This window comes from Loxodonta africana, chromosome 5 (assembly GCF_030014295.1).
Source record: "Loxodonta africana isolate mLoxAfr1 chromosome 5, mLoxAfr1.hap2, whole genome shotgun sequence".
Taxonomy (NCBI): domain Eukaryota; kingdom Metazoa; phylum Chordata; class Mammalia; order Proboscidea; family Elephantidae; genus Loxodonta; species Loxodonta africana.
Window position 1 is genome coordinate 162,985,645 of NC_087346.1, and position 7,376 is coordinate 162,993,020.

Here is a 7,376-nt window from a genome sequence, read left to right on the forward strand (position 1 = left end):
TGTTATCTCATGTTAGGGATATACCACATTTTGTTTATCCATTTGTGAAGGGACATTTGGGTTCTTTCCACCATTTGATTAATGTGAGTAGCGCTGTTGTGAGCAACTGTGTACAAGTATCTGCCTGACGACCTAACTTCATGATAAATGCCAGGGGTAGATAAGGAAGAAGAGGGCAGGGTGAGGAGACAGCCCAAGTGTGGGAGTGAGAGTTATGAAAGACAGCAAGAGGCAGCCAAGTGATGGGAGCTGAGGAGGTGGGAGAGGCCTAGAAAACTCCCGCATGTGGGTAAAAGGAGACAGGCAGGGTCTGGGGCAGCACTGCTGTGGTAAGGGAGGAGGTGTGAGGAATAAGTGATCAGACCCTGTATAAGGAAAACACCACCACCAGGTATGGGTAATGATAAGGTGGGTAGGACCAGGGGGGTGTAGGGAGTGAGGAGGAGAGAGAGACCACAAGGCACAGGTGTGGGAGGAGTAAGTGATATAAGGACACCACCACCAGGTATGGGGAATGATGAGGTGGTGGGACCAGGGGGAGCCTAGTTGTGGTAAGTGAGGAGGTATAGGGAATGAGAAGGAGGGACAGACCACAAGGCACAGATGTGGCAGGAAGGATAAGGGAGGAGTTCACAGAGTACACAGGTGTGGTCCAAAAGAGGTGCAAAGGACCATTAAGCCACCAATGTGTTCACAGTAAGGCTATAGGTGGGGGCAGTAGAAGGTGCAGAGAGTGAAGATGTGGGAGGGTCATGTGGCAGGCCGGTGGGAGGCAGTGTCTGGTTTTCCTGACTGGTCCTTGGATGCTGCTAGGCTCCTGCTGCCTGCAAATGTTGGATGCAGGAATCTTCAGGAGGCCACCTCTAGTCCAGCATCTTCGGCCCAAGCAGCCATTGCTCCCCGGGGCCTTGAGTCTTGTCTCTGCTCCCCTGGGCAGCTTGACCCTCCCACAGTTAGGTTGTCCCCACAGTCCCAGCCACAGTGTAGCACAGGCAGCTGAAAAAGCTTGTGGTACAGGGCACACTCAGAGACTCCCTCCACTCAGCAGGGATCTGTTCTAGGACACTTTCTGCATTGAGGTAGAGGCTGGAGATATAGGACTGTGCTCACCATCTGTTCTTTCAGATAATTTTGGTCCTTGGTAAAAAGGTAGAAGTGCTATTGTTATCACCATGTCACAAGGGAGAACATGGACCCCACACAGCTTAATGGACCTTCCCCAGGTTACAGGGGAGAACACGGACTCCACACAGCTTAATGGACCTTCCCCAGGTTACCCAGCTTGTAAGGAGGTCTGCAGACTCCAGAGCCCACATGTGATTCGTCACACCGCATATCCAGGACTTCACCCAGATCCTGTGACACAACAGAATCTGTAGGGTTAGCTGGGTCATGTAGTCCATGCTTGCTGGGTCTGCTCATGTCCTCAAGAGGCTGCCTGCACCTTTGTTTCCATCTCGCTGTTCGTGTCTTCTTGCTCTTTGTCCCACATCACTAACAAAAATGTGTCAGGAAGAGGTTTTACTGGAGGCAGTATTTGAAAATGTTCCTGAGATCAGAAGTCAAAGGCGGTGGGTTTGTTTCCAATCAGGCAGTGAGAGATCAGAGAGACCAGCTCCTGGGACAAGTTCTCCCTCTAGAGAGAAGATTGTTCCACTGCTGGCTACCTTCCCACCTGTGGTGCAAGGTAAAACTTCACCCAGTTCTCTTTGTGGTCTTGGTAGTGTTCTGATGTTTCTGTGTTCATGGGGACTTCTCCCTTGAAGACCAAGAGGCAAACCTGTTGTTGACAGTGTCACATTATGGGGTGGGCTCTATGGGCGGCCACCTGGGGCATAAGCCTTAATGCGACGCCAAATTCAGCATGTCAAAAATTAGACCAGATATAAAGGTCTGAGACTAGAAGGACCCTGGAAGTCATGGTCCCCCAACCTTCTGTTAGCCCAAGACTGGAACCATTCCCAAAGCCAACTCTTTCAGACAGGGATTGAACTGGACTATAAGATAGAAAATGATACTGATGAGGAGTGACCTTCTTGGCTCAAGTAGACACATGAGACTATGTGGGTAGCTCCTGTCTGGACGGGAGATCAGAAGGCAGAGGGGGACAGAGACTGGCTGAATGGACACAGGGAACACAGGGTGGAGAGGAGTGTGCTGTCTCATTGAGGAAGGGCAAATAGAAGTACCTAGCAAGGTGTATATAAATTTTTGTATGAGAGACTGACTTGATTTCTAAACTTTCACTTAAAGAACAATAAAAATAAAAATTGACTAAAATATTATCAAAACAAATGTTAAAGTAGTTAGCATAAGTTTACATAGATTTTCCCAAACTATGTGCAGTGGTGTAAGTAGGGTGCACGAAACCCCGCTGTAAAAAATACTCTCATACTTAAGCTAATTACTGTTTCAGTCTTCACAAAAAGTTCACCTCCATGGTAGGATGACTTCAGACAACTTGCAAGGTGGATACCCCAACTGGGAGCCCCAGGAGCAATGAAGTACCCTCTGAAAGTAGCCCCTATGACGATCAGTTTTAAGTTGCTGAGTGATCTCGCGTAGCTGGCCATGGGAACTGCACTGACCGATAGAAACTGCTCATTGCCCACCTTCCCCTCAGGCAGCACCCAGGGCTCGTGCCCCACCTGCAACACCCCAGATATGCCTCTGCCTGGGAGAGGCCCTGAAAGCCACTTGTGCTGGAGTGGGTGTGTCACCAACCACAGCGCCAGACAGGTGACTGAAGCTGTCAGGAAGTATTCATTGACAAGAGATGTTTAACAGGAGAAAGACTTTTTAATTGACAACATCTGATTCACAAAAGTAGCAAATGTCTTGCCTCTTAAATGTTCTGACAATCTAAGCCCTGTGACTACTTCATCTTAAATGGTTTTAAGTGATAAGTATTACTTGATATTAAAAACACCACTGTGATGATTCATTTTTCTTAGTACAATTTTATAACAAGTTTGGAAGTAACATTTATTTATTCATTTTTAAAATCTACTTTTATATTATTTAATGTTATTTCATTTTATTATATATTTAATGAAATTTTATTGTATTTTTTGGGTGTTGGTTATCTAGTGCTGCTTAACAGAAATACCACAAGTGGATAGCTTCAACAAAGAGAAATTTATTCTCTCACAGTCTAGTACGCTAGAAATCTGAATTCAGGGCGTCAGCTCCAGGGGAAAGCTTTCTCTCTGCCGGCTCTGGAGGAAGGTCCTTGTCGTCAATCTTCCCCAGGACTAGGATCTTCTCCAAGCAGGGACCCCAGGTCCAAAGAACGTGCTGTTCTGGCTCTTCTTGGTGGTATGAGGTCCCCATGTCTCTCTGCTCACTTCTCTCTTTTATATCTCAAAAGAGATTGGCTTAAAACACAATCTAATCTTGTAGATTGAGTCCTGCCTCATTCACATAACACATAGCTGCAACAAATTCCATCTCATTAACATCATAGATAGGATTTATAACACATAGGAAAGTCACATCAGATGATACAATGGTGGACAATCACACAGTAGTGGGAATCGTGGCCTGGCCAAATTGATACACACGTGTTTGTGGAATGTAACTCAATCCCTAACATATTGTAATGTATTTAACATAATTTTATTTCATCAAATATTTAATTTTAGTTCATTGAAATTTATTAGTATTAATGTTTAATTTATCTGCTCCAAAAGACCACTTTAAAATGTTAAAAAAGCAAAGATGTCACCTTGAAGACTAAGGTGGGCCTGACCCAAGCCATGGTATTTTCAATCACATCATATGCATGCAAAGGCTGGACAACGAATACGGAAGGCTGGAGAAGAATTGATGCCTTTAAATTATGGCATTGGTGAAGAATATTGAATATACCACGGACTGCTAAAAGAACGGACAAATCTGTCCTGGAAGAAGTACAGCTAGAATGCCCCTTGGAAGCGATGATGGGAAGACTTAATCTCATGTACTTTGGACATGTTATCAGCAGGGACTAGTCCCTGGAGAAGGACATCATGCTTGGTAGAGGGTCAACCAAAAAGAGGAAGGCTCTCAAGGAGATGGATTGACACAGTTGCTGCAACAATGGGCTCAAGCATAAAAATGATTGTGAGGATGGAACAGGTCCAGGCAGTGTTTCATTACGTCGTAGACAAGGTCACTATGAGCCGGAACCGATTTGACAACACCCAACAACAACATATATATAAATTTATTATGTACTTGTATTTTTTTTTAACCTCTGTTCCAAATCATAGATGTGCATGTCAATTATTATTTGGGATTTTAATTGCTTATGATAATTATTAAATTGGTGTGCCTGGAAAAACAAGTCCTTCCTAATCCTCATATTAAATATTTCTTGGCTATATGTTGTATATCAATTCCAGTTTATGAGTTCTTTTATCATCATTAAAAAATATTTCCAGTGAGCATTGATAGATAGTTTGGGGTTGATTTATCTGTAGTTTTCCAGGTTAAAAAAAAAAAAAAGTGAACATTTAATGATGACATTTACTTCCTGCATCCTATTGCTGTTATTAATCACTATGGTTTCTGGCATGTTAGCATTGGTTAAAGCAATATCAAATAACCATGGTGAAAATGAGCATATTAGCTCTTTCCTCTTCTTGTTAAAGGGATGCCTCTGACACACAAGATCTTAACTACATCCTGCCCCCAAATGTCTTCCATTTATGGCTCTTCTAGTACTTAGTGGGTGCCTTGGTGGCCCAGTGGTTAAGAGCTCAGCTGCTAACCAAAATGTCAGCAGTTTGAATCCACCAGCCGCTCCTTGGAAAACCCTATGGGGCTGGTCTGCTGTGCCCTATAGGGCTGCTATGAGTTGAAATTGACACAACAGCAACTGGTTTTTGAGATGGTACTTAGTGTGTCTGAAAAAGACTACAGGACACTGAATCACATGAAAGTAACTAAAAACCAGAGGTACCTGTACAAGGTTATTTTAAAGGTAGGGAAAAGCTATTTTCCTGAATCTAATGAAGGTTTGGGAAAAGAAACAGATTTGTTTTTCTTTCACATAAGGAGCCCAGCTTTCTCATTTAAACTCTAGCTCCACAATGACAGGCACACTATGCAGAGTGGCTAAGTACATGGCTTCAGAAGTGAGGACATCTTATTTTAATTCCAGCACACTGCATCCTGCTTATATATACAAGCCACTTAGTTCCCTCCATGTCTCACTATCCTCACGAATCAAATGGGCATAATATTAATATCCATACTTAGGATTCTAACCAAAATAAACAAAGAAAAAAAACCCAAACCCATTGCCGTTGAGTTGATTTCGACTCACAGCTACCCTATAAAAAAAAAAAAAAACAGAGTAAAACTGCCCCATAGGGTTTCCAAGGAGTGGCGGGTGGATTCAAATTGCAGATCTTTTGGTTAGCAGCCATAGCTCTTCACCACTGTGCCATCAGGGCTCCTTCAGGATTCAAGGGATGATAAAATGAGTGAAATGCTAGATTTAATGACTAACATTTAGTAACTGCTAAATAGGACTCAAAACTGTATACGACTCTCAATGCAGGCTGGACCAGCTTGCACTGCAGCAAAATTGGTTATCCCTTGAAAGATAGAAATGACCTGGAATTAAGAATTGGATTTTGTTTTTGGCAATTCCCTTGATTTTATCCAGAGGCTTCTGATTTCTCTTTTATCTATATGGTTTTATAAGCGTTATAATTAAACCTTACAATTATGATTTTTGGTCATTCATGCCTTCACCACTAAGTCTGGCAATTACTCTTTAACTTATTGTCCCTCACCTGCATTCACTACCTCACATCAGTATTTCAATCAATCCATGATGTAAATATTGGGCCTTCTTTTAAAGCAATCAAAAAAATTCGCATACTGCTCTTTGGAGACACTTCCTGAAACAGAACTCAAAAGTACTGAGTCTTTACATTATTTTACCTTTTTGTGTATAGGACTTGGCCCCCCAGAGAACACGCAAAAAAGTTACAACTTACTTGAGCTGTGGGTACCTCACTAACATTTGGAGTCAGAGCCCAAGTCAAGGGAGAAATGCTCATGTCATACATTGAGTGAGTTGCCTAAGCCTGAATTCTCTAAACCGATAGTTCTCAACAGAATTCCCACAATGATGGTATGTTCTTTATCTTCCAAGGTAGCTATCAAGCTCTTGAAATATGACTACTGTGACTATCATGCATGGAATTGTTTCCCCCCAAAATATGGGTCAACTTGGTTTAGGCCATGATTCTCAGTATTGTGTGGCTGTCCTTCATTTTGTGATTTTCCTATGTGTTACAAATCAAGGAAACCCTGGTGGCATAGTGGTTAAGTGATATGGCTGCTAACCAAAAGGTTGGTGGTTCAAGTCCACCAGGCACTCCTTGGGAACTCCACTGGGCAGTTCTACTCTGACCTATAAGGTCGCTATGAGTTGGAATCAACTCAATGGCAACAGTTTTTTTTTTTTTTTTGGCTACAAATCATAGTCTCTGCCTATGGCTAAAGAGGATTAGGTGGGATATTTAACACCCTTGCTCAGGTCACATCCCTGATCCAATGTAAATGAGTTTCCCTGGGGTGTAGCCTGCACCACTTTTTTTTTTTTTAATATTTATTGTGCTTTAAGTGAAAGTTTACTGATCAAGTCAGTCTCTCTTATAAAAATTTATATACACCTTGGTGTATACTCCTAATTACTCTCCCCCTAATGAGACCGCCCACTCCTTCCCTCTACTCTCTCTTTCCGTGTCCACTCCGTCAGCTTCTGACCCCCTCTGACCTCTCATCTCCCCACCAGATAGGAGATGCCAACATAGTCTCAAGCATCTACTTGATTGAAGAAGCTCATTCTTCATGAGCATCTTTTTCTATCCCATTGTCCAATCGTCTAGTCTACTATACTGGGAATGCCAACTTGAAAAGGAATGGTGTTGCATTCATCATCAAAAAGAACGTTTCAAAATCTATCCTGAAGTACAATGCTGTCAGTGATAGGATAATATCTGTACACCTACAAGGAAGACCAGTTAATATGACTATTATTCAAATTTACGCACCAACCACTAAGGCCAAAGATGAAGAAATCGAAGATTTTTATCAGCTGCTGCAGTCTGAAATTGATCAAACATGCAATCAAGATGCATTGGTAATTACTGGTGATTGGAATGTGAAAGCTGGAAACAAAGAAGAAGGATCAGTAGTTGGAAAATATGGCCTTGGTGATAGAAACAATGCCGGAGATTGAATGATAGAATTTTGCAAGACCAAAGACTTCTTCATTGCAAATACCTTCTTTCACCAACATAAATCGGCGACTATACACATGGACCTCGCCAGATGGAACAGAGAAATCAAATTGACTACATCTGTGGAAAGAG